At 28.6% G+C, this 17,544-nt stretch overlaps 1 long non-coding RNA gene across 3 annotated transcripts in view; it reads right to left on the bottom strand.

Moving 5' to 3' along the window:
• The window catches only part of LOC127086177 (uncharacterized), a 42,019-nt gene extending 25,983 nt beyond the window's left edge, over positions 1 to 16,036 (bottom strand). For 2 of the 3 annotated variants that reach the window (XR_007789449.1, XR_007789427.1), the window contains exons 1-2: positions 2,764 to 3,067; positions 2,381 to 2,680 (exon numbers count right to left, since the gene is read on the bottom strand). This is a non-coding gene — a long non-coding RNA (uncharacterized LOC127086177). Of the gene's footprint in view, positions 1 to 2,380; positions 2,681 to 2,763; positions 3,068 to 15,744 lie in introns of those variants that run through there. The other variant, XR_007789446.1, reaches the window with a different exon arrangement.
• Between the last annotated feature and the right edge of the window lie 1,508 nt (positions 16,037 to 17,544).

Below are 17,544 nucleotides of genomic sequence, written 5' to 3'. Positions count from 1 at the left end.
TAAAAGAAGAATTATTGTTGAAAAAATAACAATAATGATTCAATTCGTATAAAAAAAATGACATTTAAAAAGGAACATATTTTAATTAAATTTTTCCATTGCCTCCATAAAAGTTGTTAAGTAACTGACTAACATAAATTTCAATAAGTTGTTTTTTACTTTCGATAAAATATACTTAATATAGACTCAATTCGTCTCTGTCGAACGCACACTACTTTGACATACAAAATTACATATTTAATCGTATTGAGTATGTATCAGAATTGGTGCAATACATATCAAAATATTGAAACGGATTACCCGACCCTAAATGGGTCGGTCCTGGTGGACCTCAGGCTTTTTAGGACCATGTCAAAAAAAAACATATTATAATATAAGCTCAAATATTACTATCCGAGTCTGACCCTATAAAGGCCTCGGAATACCAGACCTTAAACGAGTTTTTTAAAATTATTTTTTATAAAAAAAAAGTAAAATAAAAACCTTATAATATTAACATGTCGATATTTAATTACTATATTAATTTTATAAATACTTTAATATGTTTTTGGATTACATATCGATATTGTATAAAATAATATTCAAATATTTAACATATAATAAACTAATATAATACGAAGAAATTGTGAATTAAAACAAAAAATAGTTACCTATTAATTTGATTATATCAATGTATAATATTTAAAAAAGATAAAATTTATTGAGATGAGACAATGTAATGTGTTATTTTAGAGTGAGATAACATAAATATTAATACTATTTGTTTAAATTTATAGGTATGCAGACATAAGGGCTACTCGCGGTCCATACTTATCAGCTTTAATAGTTAGAGAATTTTTTATAACCAAGTTAAAAAATCCTAAAAAATATGAATTTTAATTTTAAGATTCAAACTCTGTGATTTTATGGACTTGACAGACCGACCCTTATAACTATTCCATTTTGACTGTTATATATTCAGACAAGTATTTCAAAATCATTGTCATTGTTAATGAATCTTTAGAAAAGTCAAAAGTATAATGAAATTAAAATGAAAATATCTAAAACAATCATTTCTTTTATTTAATAACAATTGTAATATTTTTAAATAAGTCTTACTAATAAAACAATCTTCAATTTGCAATCCATATTTTCCTAAAGCATCAATCATAGAACAATCTAGGGGTCACAAATTTATCTATTCATTTATTATCATTCCAATTTCAATATTAATTGATGGCTGAGTATGAGTTGTGACAAATTTATTTGTACCTTAAATCTTAAATTGTGGAGTAGGCACAAACACAATTACTGTTTATATTTAATCACATGCATGCATACTGCTTTTATCTTGTTTAAAAAAGGAAAGATGTGTTCTTTCCCCTCATCCCAACACTATGCACATAATCATTATATCATGAAACTTCTTTTCATAATAAAGCCTCTTTCTTTATCAAATTACTAATATAGTACCAACAACATCTTATTTACTGAAAGCTTCTTTAATAATCAAAATTAAAGCTACTCGTACATGAAGAAATCATTGGTTTATATGTCATGGGCATGATACAAGATCTGAGAGAATTAGTACGATAAATAGGATAAAAAGTGTGACTTTTGATTTGGTATATGTGAAGAGAAAATTTTAATGTTTTAATTGATTATATCACACTTGAGAGACATAATAGTTAAACACTTCAATATGAATAATTAATAATTATTATTAATTTCTAAACAGTTTAATAATTTATTTTCTATTACTATATATTTTAATATTTTATATAGAAAAACTTAGAGAAAATTATTAATAATTAAAATAAGAGGAGGATAAAAACATGTTAAAAATAATATGTCTACATCAAAAATGAAAAGGAAGAATAAGAGTTATATTTAAAAAAATAAAAGTTGATAAATTAGGAAACACATAAATGTATGAATTTTAATCACATCTTCATTTATCTCTTCATATAATATTGTGAACAGTTGAATTTTTCCCAATACAAACTTTTTATAAATATAAAATTAATTTTTTAATTATTTTTCCCAATAGAAACTTTTTATAAATAGGTTTCTTAGCACTATAATTATTTTTATTCCTAATTTAACAAAATTTATTATTAATAACAACATTATTATAAAAAAAAATTATTATACATCTTTTAGAAGTATAAATTTAGACTTTTTCCACTAAAAATCGATACATGCGTATGCGTTTTATCAGTATTTAGAAGAATATATGTTAAAATTTTCTTTTCAGTTAGTTATGAAATAAGAACTTATCAGTATTTAGAAGAATATATGTTAAAATTTTCTTTTCAGTTAGTTATGATATAAGAACTTATCGGTCTATTACAAAATTAATAGTAAGCAAGTTAAAAAAACATTAAAAATAAAACAATACCTGCAAATTCATCATTTAGAAATATATAATCATACGTGTTGGCCGAATAAGAGAAACCAACACCAGCTGGAGAATCCAAGTATATCATGCTTGCTTCTGTAATAGAGAATGCAAAATCAGTAAAAAAAAACAAATTTTATAATGGAGAACTCATAAATAATTTTTGTGGTAATTACTTGAAAAAATGTATAAAAATACCTCTATTCCAGTTGAAGGGATTTTTGACCAAACCCTTGGGACTGACCAGGAAAGGTTCGTGCTGGGTGAAAGCAGCTTCTCCTACGGCAGAACACCTAGGCCCTTCAAAATATATAAGACTAATGAGTAAAAATCACATAAATTAATTTTACAATATATATAAAAACGTTAAAAAAATTACGAACCTCCATGTAACCAGAGTATAACTGGTTTTGATGATCGGTCAACTTCTACTTCTACGAAATAGTAGAATAGGTTCCTCTGGTGATTAACATCGACAGTGATGTAACCGGAGTATTGGCTGAAGTTTACCGGTGGCTAATCCGGTAAACTGATAATCTTATGTGTTGCTGCTCCATATGAAAATAGAAAGCAAAACAATATCAAGAAGAAAATAGATAATGCAGACATTTTGACACTTAGGGTCTGATTGGTAATAAGAGAGATTAAGCAGAGAGAAGTTGAAGAGATATATATGTGATCTTAGATAGCTCTCTTTTCCTTGGAGTATGGTATAAATAGAGGAGAATGAATGATGTGGGCTCCACTTTTGTTTTCTCCATTGAACAGAAATCAAGAAAATATATGTTAGCTACATGTATGATTTCATTGCAGCTCACGTAAAATTAAAGAAAGAGCAAAAGTAAACATGAGTTGATATTTTTAATTTTAAAAATACATTTGTAAAATAAATTTTGGTTAAATAATTTAATGAATTAGGTTGATAAGTTTTTTTGCAAATATAACTAATGAAAAATAAATTATAATAATAAGTCAATGAAATAACATTCCTAATTATATTATATAAAACGAATAAATATAATTTAGCTATGTCCATGATAAAATGAAATGAACTTAATTTAATCTAATTATTATTATTCTTGAATTAGATTAATAATTAATTAAAAAATTATTATTATTTAAAGAAAATTAACAAATGAGATTGAATAAATTATTTGAATTTTTATATTAGTTTAACTAATTAACTTTAATTTTTTGCATATCTTTTTAAGTTAGAGATATTTTTTACTTTTAAAAAATTAACTACATTTCTGTCTCCACGTGCTTCTGCATCTCAGCTTTTATTTCTATCTAATTTGTTTATGATTCCTTTTCTAATTACATGAGAAATGAAAAAGAAAAACAAGTTTATCTTAGTGTAAAATGTGAAAGAAAAGATAGTGAAAATAGTGGTCACTTATAGAGTGAGAAAAAAGTTTCAAATTAACAAAAAAGAGAAGGTGAGTAAACTTCTTTATGCTTTCACTTTGAGTGACGTAGTTTTTCATGGGTTCCACTCAAGGGTTAGCTGCCTTTTCCCAAACAAGAAAAAAAGATAGTATACATTCTAAAAAATATTAAATTCATTGTCCAACCTTATTAGTCAAAATGGTCTCACCCCCAACATTTTCGTGTCTTCTTCTTTTGATAAAACGAAAGTGGATTGATAATGGAATTGAGAAGACTTTTAATAAACTTTAAACATGTCTTAAGTTGTAAAGCAAGTAGTACTAGTACTAGATTAGACTACAATTTTCAATTTCATTCATTATTTATTATTATGCGAAAGCTTCATAAATCATGATGTTTTGTTTGATTTTTGTCTTAATAATTTAAATTTTGAATTTGTATTTTATGCATATTTAATTTAAATTAATATTTCAAATAAATTAAAAGTATTTCTCTAATTTATTGTTATATATGGCTTTAAAACAATTTGGTTTGGATTTGTATGTTATGTATATTTATTTTAAATTAATATTTAAAATAAATTGGAAATATTTCTCTAATTTGGTATTCTATATGGCTAAAAAACAATTTGGCTTGGATTTGTATATTAGACATATTTAATTTGAATTAGTAATTAAAATAAATTGGAAATATTTATCTAAGTTGGTATTATATATGGCTTAAAAACAATTTGGTTTGTAATTGTATTTTAGACATATTAATTTAAATTAATATTTAAAATAAATTCGAAATATTTCTCTAACTTGGAGTTATATATGGCTTAAAAACATGTTGGTTTGAATTTGTACTTTAGACATATTTTATTTAAACTAATATTAAATATAAAAAATTCACTATCTTTTATCTAAATTAGTATTTATTTATAATTAATTGATCATATCACTTATCTTATTTTAATATAATAAATTAGTTATTTATTTATTTAATAAATTTGTCCTTTATAACCTGTACATTGTAATTATGATAAGAAGAGTTAAAAAGAATTAATGAAGAATTTTTAACTACCAAATGATTTTTATTTCAATTAAGCATGAATGGATGAATGGTATGATGAAGAAAATTGTAATCACTTGTTAAATTTTACACACTCTCTCTTGTTAGATATATCGGTAAAGTTGAATGAATTCACTCTCTTTATTACTAGCATCCACTCCAATGTCCGCCACATATAAGTTACTCAAGGATTCAGGCAATCTCATACCCTCCCCAACCGAGTATCGAGCTCTCGTTGGAAGCCTCCAATACTTGAGCCTTACTCGCCCAGACATTGCCTTCAACACCAACAAACTAGTCCAATTCATGCAGAATCCCAGAATGACGCATTGGACTGCACTCAAAAGAGTGCTCGGATACTTGGCGGGTTCATGTGACAAAGGTGTCTTCATTTCCGTGACCACCCCACTAAATTTTCACGCGTAATCGGATGTGGACTGGGCAGGCGACAAGGATGATTATATTTCTACCACTGGCTACCTATTATATCTTGGCAGCACGCCTACTCTTGGAGTTCTCGAAAATAATGTTTTGTTGCTCGATCGTCCATAGAAGCAGAATATAAAGCCTTGACTGACATGGCGAGTGAGCTACTATGGATCCTTTCCCTACTCATCAAATTTGACCACACTCCAACAGCCAATCCAATAATCTATTGTGACAATCTTGGTGTTATCTTAGTGATAATCCTGTATTTCACTCTCGGATGAAACATATTGTCTTAGCATACCACTTTGTCCGAGAAAATGTTCAAGATGCTGATATTCTAACCAAACCCCTACTTCGTCCTCAGTTCGATTATTTACTGTCCAAGTTGCATCTCTCATTCAGACCATACAACTTGCGGGAGGATATAAATAATAATAATAATAATTAGAATTTAATTTTCTTTAATTATTATGATTTGTAAATCTGATATTGACCCATTATTCACTCACCTAATTAATGAAGAGTTTATAGAAAAGTTATTAGCCTGACTCACTCCATTTAGATTTATTTATGTTTACTTGGGTTGTATATATACATGATAGTAGCTAATGAGTAAAGGATGAATTATTTACACAATTCTTTTCTTTCAATTTCTAATATATATATATACATGAGAGTACCTAATGAGTAAAGGATGAATTATTTACACAATTCTTTTCTTTCAATTTCTTATGTAATATGATGCAAAAGGTATGTTTTGCTAGTTATATTTGAGATTCAAATAATATTATGATTAAGAATGAAAAGAATTGAATATCTTATAAAATTAATAATAAGTTAAGTATAATGCAAAAGGCATGTTTTCTTGGTTATTTTTGAGATTCCAATAATATTATGATTAAGAATGAAAAAAATTCTTATAAAAAAATCTAAATACATCGTGGTGTAAGGTCAAAATATGAAGTCTCCAACATCACTTTTTTAATGAAGAGGTGATGATATAGAATTATAAAGGTAATCTTTTTGTGGTGTTGGTGTCCTTTCCATTATCGAGTTTTCTTTATTCTTTGTGTCCTTACACTCATTAACATGCATTAAAAGACTACTTTTCTTTATTATTTATTTTTATTTTTATCATGCATTTTTCTAATGGATTTTTGCAAACCAATTAGAAAGTAGACTATGCTACAAACTAGTAACAATCAATCTATTCATTTTTTGACCTTATTTTTATGTGTCCAATCATAACTTAATATCAGGTTATAATTTTTTTCGCACCGATTTATTTTATAGGGTAATACTAATTTGTGGCCTAAAGACACAAGTTAAAAACTAATTAATAATGTTATATTGAAAATTATGGATTGATTTTAATAAAAATATAAAATGAATTTTCTAATTATTTTTCCCAATACAAACTTGTTATAAATAGTTTTCTAAGCAATATAATTATTTTTATCCTTACTTTAACAAAATTTATTATTAATAAAAATATTATCAAAAAAAACTTATTATACATCCCTTAGAAGTATAAATTTAGACTTTTTCCACTAAAAATTGACACATGCGCGTGCGTTTTTCAACTTGAGCCCCATGCAACATTTTGTGATTATAAAAACCAAAAAAGGAACTAAACAATCTATTGAATCACATATGTTTTTGATAAAAATTAATTTTTTGTATTATAATGAAAAAAATAATTTTTTTGGAATTATTTTTCGGGAAAAAAACATATTTTTGTATTTTAAGAAAAATAAATTTAAAAATTGTTTTTTTTTCGAAAAAAAATGTTTTTTTTATATTCATAAAAACATAACTTTTTTGAAAATAAAATCCAATATTGGTAATTTTCAAAAAAATGATTTTTTAATTTTTGGGAAAAAACAATTTTTTTGTATTTATCAAAACAAATCATTTTTTCGAAAAAAAAATTAATTTTGTATTTTTCAAAAAATTAATTTTTTAATATTTAAAAAAATTCATTTTTATAAAACTAGATATAAAAAATCCACTGGATCATTAAAATATGTTGGATGGATTGGATCAATCCATACTTATAAATGGATGGATTTAATTCAATCCATTAACTTAGTTTTCATGGTTCGCTCAATATCGTAATAAATAGTAAATAAATATAGTATGGTGGTGGTTAATATGTACATATAAAATATTTAAATAAATGAAAAAATAGTTTTAAATTTTGAATATAATATGAATATTAATATAATTTAGAAGAGGTTAGCTTATTGTCAGAAATTACAGGTAAATTATGTTAATAGAAATAAGTATCATCTTAATATATATATATATATATATATATATATATATATATATATATATATATAAAGAAGTTATAATCATGTATACAATTGAATAATTGTGGACACAAATATTATTAATTTTACTGTTTTTAGACAGTAATACTAAATATGAAATAGATAAATATTGTATTATATATGATTTTATAATTCATATTAAAAAAAATATATCAATACTATTACCTGAAATTTATATTCACTTTATCTATACTATTGAAAATTAAATAGATGTGATACTATAGTTGATAATAAATCAAAATGTATAGGGTACAGGAAAATCAAATAAATATGATTATATTATTGATGTGTAAATATTTGATATGATTTAATAATTGATAATAAATCGATAATATTGAAAATTAAATAGATATGATTTTATAATCATTAATAAATCAAAATGTATAATAAATTATAAAGGTTGATGTAAATCGATACTTCCTCCGTTCCTTTTTAAGTGTCTCTTTTTTAAAAAAATGTTTCTTTTTAAGTGTCATTTATAAAGTTCAAGGTAATATTGATTGTATTTTGTCAAAATTATTAGAGAGAGAAAAAGTAAAATGAATGTAATAAATAGTTAAGAGTATTTTAGGTAAAAGAAGAATTATTGTTGAAAAAATAACAATAATGATTCAATTCGTATAAAAAAAATGACATTTAAAAAGGAACATATTTTAATTAAATTTTTCCATTGCCTCCATAAAAGTTGTTAAGTAACTGACTAACATAAATTTCAATAAGTTGTTTTTTACTTTCGATAAAATATACTTAATATAGACTCAATTCGTCTCTGTCGAACGCACACTACTTTGACATACAAAATTACATATTTAATCGTATTGAGTATGTATCAGAATTGGTGCAATACATATCAAAATATTGAAACGGATTACCCGACCCTAAATGGGTCGGTCCTGGTGGACCTCAGGCTTTTTAGGACCATGTCAAAAAAAACATATTATAATATAAGCTCAAATATTACTATCCGAGTCTGACCCTATAAAGGCCTCGGAATACCAGACCTTAGACGAGTTTTTTAAAATTATTTTTTATAAAAAAAAAGTAAAATAAAAACCTTATAATATTAACATGTCGATATTTAATTACTATATTAATTTTATAAATACTTTAATATGTTTTTGGATTACATATCGATATTGTATAAAATAATATTCAAATATTTAACATATAATAAACTAATATAATACGAAGAAATTGTGAATTAAAACAAAAAATAGTTACCTATTAATTTGATTATATCAATGTATAATATTTAAAAAAGATAAAATTTATTGAGATGAGACAATGTAATGTGTTATTTTAGAGTGAGATAACATAAATATTAATACTATTTGTTTAAATTTATAGGTATGCAGACATAAGGGCTACTCGCGGTCCATACTTATCAGCTTTAATAGTTAGAGAATTTTTATAACCAAGTTAAAAAATCCTAAAAAATATGAATTTTAATTTTAAGATTCAAACTCTGTGATTTTATGGACTTGACAGACCGACCCTTATAACTATTCCATTTTGACTGTTATATATTCAGACAAGTATTTCAAAATCATTGTCATTGTTAATGAATCTTTAGAAAAGTCAAAAGTATAATGAAATTAAAATGAAAATATCTAAAACAATCATTTCTTTTATTTAATAATAATTCTAATATTTTTAAATAAGTCTTACTAATAAAACAATCTTCAATTTGCAATCCATATTTTCCTAAAGCATCAATCATAGAACAATCTAGGGGTCACAAATTTATCTATTCATTTATTATCATTCCAATTTCAATATTAATTGATGGCTGAGTATGAGTTGTGACAAATTTATTTGTACCTTAAATCTTAAATTGTGGAGTAGGCACAAACACAATTACTGTTTATATTTAATCACATGCATGCATACTGCTTTTATCTTGTTTAAAAAAGGAAAGATGTGTTCTTTCCCCTCATCCCAACACTATGCACATAATCATTATATCATGAAACTTCTTTTCATAATAAAGCCTCTTTCTTTATCAAATTACTAATATAGTACCAACAACATCTTATTTACTGAAAGCTTCTTTAATAATCAAAATTAAAGCTACTCGTACATGAAGAAATCATTGGTTTATATGTCATGGGCATGATACAAGATCTGAGAGAATTAGTACGATAAATAGGATAAAAAGTGTGACTTTTGATTTGGTATATGTGAAGAGAAAATTTAATGTTTTAATTGATTATATCACACTTGAGAGACATAATAGTTAAACACTTCAATATGAATAATTAATAATTATTATTAATTTCTAAACAGTTTAATAATTTATTTTCTATTGCTATATATTTTAATATTTTATATAGAAAAACTTAGAGAAAATTATTAATAATTAAAATAAGAGGAGGATAAAAACATGTTAAAAATAATATGTCTACATCAAAAATGAAAAGGAAGAATAAGAGTTATATTTAAAAAAATAAAAGTTGATAAATTAGGAAAAACATAAATGTATGAATTTTAATCACATCTTCATTTATCTCTTCATATAATATTGTGAACAGTTGAATTTTTCCCAATACAAACTTTTTATAAATATAAAATTAATTTTTTAATTATTTTTCCCAATAGAAACTTTTTATAAATAGGTTTCTTAGCAATATAATTATTTTATTCCTACTTTAACAAAATTTATTATTAATAACAATATTATTATAAAAAAAAATTATTATACATCTTTTAGAAGTATAAATTTAGACTTTTTCCACTAAAAATCGATACATGCGTATGCGTTTTATCAGTATTTAGAAGAATATATGTTAAAATTTTCTTTTCAGTTAGTTATGAAATAAGAACTTATCAGTATTTAGAAGAATATATGTTAAAATTTTCTTTTCAGTTAGTTATGATATAAGAACTTATCGGTCTATTACAAAATTAATAGTAAGCAAGTTAAAAAAACATTAAAAATAAAACAATACCTGCAAATTCATCATTTATAAATATATAATCATACGTGTTGGCCGAATAAGAGAAACCAACACCAGCTGGAGAATCCAAGTATATCATGCTTGCTTCTGTAATAGAGAATGCAAAATCAGTAAAAAAAAACAAATTTTATAATGGAGAACTCATAAATAATTTTTGTGGTAATTACTTGAAAAAATGTATAAAAATACCTCTATTCCAGTTGAAGGGATTTTTTGTTGGTGCAAAGGTAGAATAAAAGATGAATATTCTATTAAGAGAATGACGGCTACAAAAAGGATTAAAAGTTACAATGATTGACACCCTATTTATAAGCCTCTAACAAACTTAAATATGAATCAAATCTAATATTTAAATCTAATATCTAACAAACTTAAATATGAATCAAATCTAATATTTAAATCTAATATCTAACAAATATGAATTAAATCTAATAATTAAATCTAATACCATCCCTTAATTCATATTCCATCAAAACTTGTAACACCAATTCCATCCCTTAATCTGAGAAATTGATCAGTCTTGATAGCTTTCGTCAGAACATCTGCCAACTGCTTCTGAGTGCTGCAGTGTACAACTTCTAACACTCCCCTCTGAACTTGATGTCTCAGAAAATGATACTTGGTCTCAATGTGCTTGCTTTTCCCATGCAACACTGGGTTTCTGGCAAGATTGATTGCAGACTTGTTGTCAATCATCAGCTTCAGAGGTTTGTTTACTTTAATCTTCAGATCCTGCAATAGATTCAGAATCCACACAGCTTGGCATGCAGTAACAGCACCTGCAATATATTCAGCTTCACAAGTTGACAACGCCACAACAGGTTGCTTCTTGGAACACCAAGAAATAGGACCTCCCAGAAATTTGAATAAGTACCCAGACGTACTTTTTCTGTCAACTCTGTCTCCACACCAATCAGAATCTGAATAACTCAGAAGTTCTGACTCATCCTTTCTTCCAGAAGGAAATAATACTCCATACTTCAGAGTTCCCTTGATATACCTCAGAATCCTGACTGCAGCTTGGTAGTGGGACCACTTAGGTTTACTCATGAACCTACTAACCATCCCAACTGAATAGCAAATATCAGGTCTGGTATTGCACAAATACCTCAGAGAACCAACTAACTGTTTGAAGGTTGTAGCGTCCACATCCTTTCCATCAGAGTCAGAATCCAGCTTCTGATTTGTATCAGAAGGTGTGACAGCAATCTTACAATTCTCTAATTCAAATCTCTTCAGAAGTTCTAATTCATACTTGAGCTGATGCAAAATAATACCTTTCTCAGAGTATCTGAATTCCATCCCTAGAAAGTATGTCATTTTGCCTAGATCAGTCATTTCGAATTCATTCATCAGAACTTTCTTGAACTTAGCTATCTCCTGTTCAGAACTTCCAGTCAGCAGTATATCATCAACATATAAGCATACCAGAGTCATATTTCCTTCAGAAGTATGCTGAACATAGACACCGTACTCCATCTCACATTTCTGAAAGCCTTGCTTCTTGAAAAAAGAATCAATCTTCTTATTCCAAGCTCTGGGCGCTTGTTTCAATCCATATAGAGCTTTGTATAATCTGTACACCATCCCTTCCTGATTCTTTTTCACAAATCCAGGAGGTTGTGACACGTAAACTTCTTCTTCTAATGGACCGTTCAGAAATGCAGATTTTACATCTAAATGCATCAGAGGCCAATTCCTGTTAGCAGCTATTGCAATCACCATTCTGATTGTTTCATGTCTTGCTACAGGTGCAAACACTTCAGAGTAATCCAGCCCAGGTTTCTGTAGAAATCCTCTGGCTACCAACCTTGCTTTATGTTTGCCAATTGAACCATCTGGCTTTAACTTCTGCTTGAAACCCATCTGACGCTGATGGCTTTCTTGTCTGTTGGAAGTTCTGTCAGCTTCCATGTCTTGTTTCTCTCTATAGCATCAAGTTCTTCTTTCATGGCCTTCAGCCAGAGCTTCTGCTTAAGAGCCTCTTCTGTACTTATGAGTTTAGAGTCTACTAACTTGGCACACTGAATAACTTCTCCTTCAGAGTCTACTTCAGTGTCTTGCAGCATGTCAAATTCTGCATATCTTCTGGGGATGTTTCTGATTCTTTGTGGTCTCTGAACTTGTTCAGAGTCTTGAGCTTCAGAGTTTCTAGCTTTAGATGGTTGACTTCCTCCAGAACTTTGACCATCTTCAGGGTCTGGCATATTTCCAGAGTCTGAATTGCCACCAGAATCTGGATTACCATCAGAGTCTGGGTCATCAGAGTCTGGATCATCAGAGTCTGGATCATCAGAGTCTGGAACATCAGAGTCTGGAACATCAGAGTCTGGATCACTATCAGAGTCAGAATCAACGTCAGAGTTTACTCCAACCTCAGAAATTCTTAACTCTGACCTTTCTTCAGAAGTTCTAACATCAGAATCAGATTGAGACTTATCCCAACTCCAAACTTCTGATTCCTTCACAATCACATCTCTGCTGAATTCAATTTTATTGGTTTCTGGACAATAGAGCTTGTATGCACCTGTACTGTGGTACCCTATCAGAATCATCACTTTGCTTCTATCATCCAGCTTCTGTCTTCTGGCTTCTGGAACATGTTTATAGCAAACAGAACCAAACACCTTCAAATGACTAACACTTTGCTTATCTCCAGTCCACTTCTGTATTGGAACTATTTCCTTCAACTTCTTCGTAGGACATCGGTTGAGTACATACGTTGCAGTGGCAACAGCTTCTCCCCAGAGCTTCTGAGGAAGCTTCTTCTCCTTTAGCATGCTTCTCACCATATCAAGCAAAGTGCGGTTTCTTCTTTCAGCAAGACCATTATGTTGAGGGGTATAAGGAGCAGTAACCTCATGCTCAATTCCATTCTCCTCACAGAATTTCTGGAATTCTTTGGAGTTATACTCACCTCCACCGTCAGTTCTAAGAATCTTCAACTTCTGACCACTCTGATTCTCAGCCTTCATTCTGAACTTCTTGAATTCATCAAACACCTCGTGTTTAAACTTAATAAGGGATACCCATGTCATTCTTGTGAATTCATCAACAAATAACACAAAGTATTTATTCCCTCCAATCGATGCTACTGGAAATGGACCACACACATCAGAATGTACAACTCCCAAGGCATGTTTTGCTCTTGGAGCAGTTTCTGACGCAAATGGCAATCGTGGTTGTTTTCCTTCCATGCAAACTTTGCATGACTTTTCAGGCTTCTTAATTGCAGGAATTCCATGTACCAACTTCTTTGAATTCAGATGTTTTAAGCTTCTGAAATTCAAATGACCAAATCTTCTGTGCCACAACTCACTCTCCTTCTCAGCACTTGTTGCACTAAGACATTCTGAGTCTGCAGTTCTGACATTCACCTTGAATGTTCTATTCCTTCCCTGTTCTGACTCCATAATCAACTTCTGATTGCAGTCATACAGCTTCAGAAGATTGTCCTTCATGGTAACTGAAAAACCTTTCTCAATTAATTGTCCCACACTCATCAGATTGCTTCTGATGCCAGGTACATACCACACGTTCTGAATCAATGCTGTTTTCCCATTGTTCAGAGTCACTCTGACATTTCCCATACCTTCTGCATTAAGATATTTGTCATCAGCACATCTGATCTTTGTCCTCTTTTCAGAGTCAAAGTCAACCAGCCATTTCTTGTTTCCAGTAAGATGATTTGAGCAGCCAGTGTCCATATACCACCAGTCTATCAGATCCATATTATCCGATTCAGAGGCCATCAATAGCACAGATTCGTCATCAGAACTTCTGGCTATATTTGCTTCTTCTGATTTTCTCTCCTTGTTTGACCAACAGTCTCTAGCAAAGTGACCGAACTTCTTACAGCAGTAACATTGGATTTTCTTCTTGTCATACTTCTCTTTTCCCTTCTGAACATTCTTTTGTCTGTCAGAGGTTGAGCTTTCTGACTTCTGACCACCATCAGATCTTCTCCTGGCTTCTGACTGCTTCTGATACCTCCTATCAGAAGTTGCTTTCAGAGCCTGCTGCTCTACTTCCCTTTCAGAAGTTCTTTCAGTCAAACGCAACTCTTGCGCTTCTAGACTGCTCTGCAGCTCTTCAATTCTCATGGTGCTCAGATCCTTGGAATGTTCTATTGCTACCACAATGTAATCAAATTGAGAGGTAAGGGATCTCAATACCTTCTCCATGATTGTTTCTTCAGAAAGAGTTTCTCCACACGCTTTCATCTCATTAGTGATCAGAATCACTCTGGAGATGTATTCAGAAACTTTCTCATTATTCTTCATGTTGAGATTCTCGTATTGCTTTCTCAAGGACTGAAGCTTCACCTTCTTCACTAATGCGTCACCACCATAACATCTAACCAGTGTGTCCCACGCAGCCTTTGCTGTCGTTGAATCTGCAATCTTCTCAAACACATTTACATCAACACATTGATGAATGAAGAACAATGCTTTCTGATCCTTCTTCCTTACTTCCTTCTGCGTGTTTTTCTGTTCATCCGTCGCATCTGCTGCTACCGGAACATAACCATCAGTGACAAGATCTAGAACATCTTGAGCACCGAACAGTACACGCATTTGGATCATCCAACGATTCCAGTTTTTACCGTCAAATACTGGAAGTTTGGTGTTCATGTTGCCGTTTCCGTTCATCTTTCTACCTTGCACAGTACACTCAGATTTCTCACACAGTGTTTCCCAACCCACAGAATTAAAATTCTGATCAGATTTTGTTCAAGATTCAACACGAATCTAAGAATCAAAATCAAACACACAAGACCTCACGTTCACTCGTGTTTCCCGTGTTTCCCAATGAATCCGAACCGGAGCTCTAGATACCAATTGTTGGTGCAAAGGTAGAATAAAAGATGAATATTCTATTAAGAGAATGACGGCTACAAAAAGGATTAAAAGTTACAATGACTGACACCCTATTTATAAGCCTCTAACAAACTTAAATATGAATCAAATCTAATATTTAAATCTAATATCTAACAAACTTAAATATGAATCAAATCTAATATTTAAATCTAATATTTTTGACCAAACCCTTGGGACTGACCAGGAAAGGTTCGTGCTGGGTGAAAGCAGCTTCTCCTACGGCAGAACACCTAGGCCCTTCAAAATATATAAGACTAATGAGTAAAAATCACATAAATTAATTTTACAATATATATAAAAACGTTAAAAAAATTACGAACCTCCATGTAACCAGAGTATAACTGGTTTTGATGATCGGTCAACTTCTACTTCTACGAAATAGTAGAATAGGTTCCTCTGGTGATTAACATCGACAGTGATGTAACCGGAGTATTGGCTGAAGTTTACCGGTGGCTAATCCGGTAAACTGATAATCTTATGTGTTGCTGCTCCATATGAAAATAGAAAGCAAAACAATATCAAGAAGAAAATAGATAATGCAGACATTTTGACACTTAGGGTCTGATTGGTAATAAGAGAGATTAAGCAGAGAGAAGTTGAAGAGATATATATGATCTTAGATAGCTCTCTTTCCTTGGAGTATGGTATAAATAGAGGAGAATGAATGATGTGGGCTCCACTTTTGTTTTCTCCATTGAACAGAAATCAAGAAAATATATGTTAGCTACATGTATGATTTCATTGCAGCTCACGTAAAATTAAAGAAAGAGCAAAAGTAAACATGAGTTGATATTTTTAATTTTAAAAATACATTTGTAAAATAAATTTTGGTTAAATAATTTAATGAATTAGGTTGATAAGTTTTTTTGCAAATATAACTAATGAAAAATAAATTATAATAATAAGTCAATGAAATAACATTCCTAATTATATTATATAAAACGAATAAATATAATTTAGCTATGTCCATGATAAAATGAAATGAACTTAATTTAATCTAATTATTATTATTCTTGAATTAGATTAATAATTAATTAAAAATTATTATTATTTAAGAAAATTAATAAATGAGATTGAATAAATTATTTGAATTTTTATATTAGTTTAACTAATTAACTTTAATTTTTTGCATATCTTTTTAAGTTAGAGATATTTTTTACTTTTAAAAAATTAACTATATTTCTGTCTCCACGTGCTTCTGCATCTCAGCTTTTATTTCTATCTAATTTGTTTATGATTCCTTTTCTAATTACATGAGAAATGAAAAAGAAAAACAAGTTTATCTTAGTGTAAAATGTGAAAGAAAAGATAGTGAAAATAGTGGTCACTTATAGAGTGAGAAAAAAGTTTCAAATTAATAAAAAAGAGAAGGTGAGTAAACTTCTTTATGCTTTCACTTTGAGTGACGTAGTTTTTCATGGGTTCCACTCAAGGGTTAGCTGCCTTTTCCCAAACAAGAAAAAAAGATAGTATACATTCTAAAAAATATTAAATTCATTGTCCAACCTTATTAGTCAAAATGGTCTCACCCCCAACATTTTCGTGTCTTCTTCTTTTGATAAAACGAAAGTGGATTGATAATGGAATTGAGAAGACTTTTAATAAACTTTAAACATGTCTTAAGTTGTAAAGCAAGTAGTACTAGTACTAGATTAGACTACAACTTTCAATTTCATTCATTATTTATTATTATGCGAAAGCTTCATAAACCATGATGTTTTGTTTGATTTTTGTCTTAATAATTTAAATTTTGAATTTGTATTTTATGCATATTTAATTTAAATTAATATTTCAAATAAATTAAAAGTATTTCTCTAATTTATTGTTATATATGGCTTTAAAACAATTTGGTTTGGATTTGTATGTTATGTATATTTATTTTAAATTAATATTTAAAATAAATTGGAAATATTTCTCTAATTTGGTATTCTATATGGCTAAAAAACAATTTGGTTTGGATTTGTATATTAGACATATTTAATTTGAATTAGTAATTAAAATAAATTGGAAATATTTATCTAAGTTGGTATTATATATGGCTTAAAAACAATTTGGTTTGTAATTGTATTTTAGACATATTAATTTAAATTAACATTTAAAATAAATTCGAAATATTTCTC

Source organism: Lathyrus oleraceus, chromosome 1, assembly GCF_024323335.1.
Source record: "Lathyrus oleraceus cultivar Zhongwan6 chromosome 1, CAAS_Psat_ZW6_1.0, whole genome shotgun sequence".
NCBI classification, from domain to species: Eukaryota; Viridiplantae; Streptophyta; class Magnoliopsida; order Fabales; family Fabaceae; genus Lathyrus; species Lathyrus oleraceus.
The sequence above is the reverse complement of the archived record's forward strand: the minus strand, read 5'-3'. Positions and strand labels throughout refer to the sequence as shown.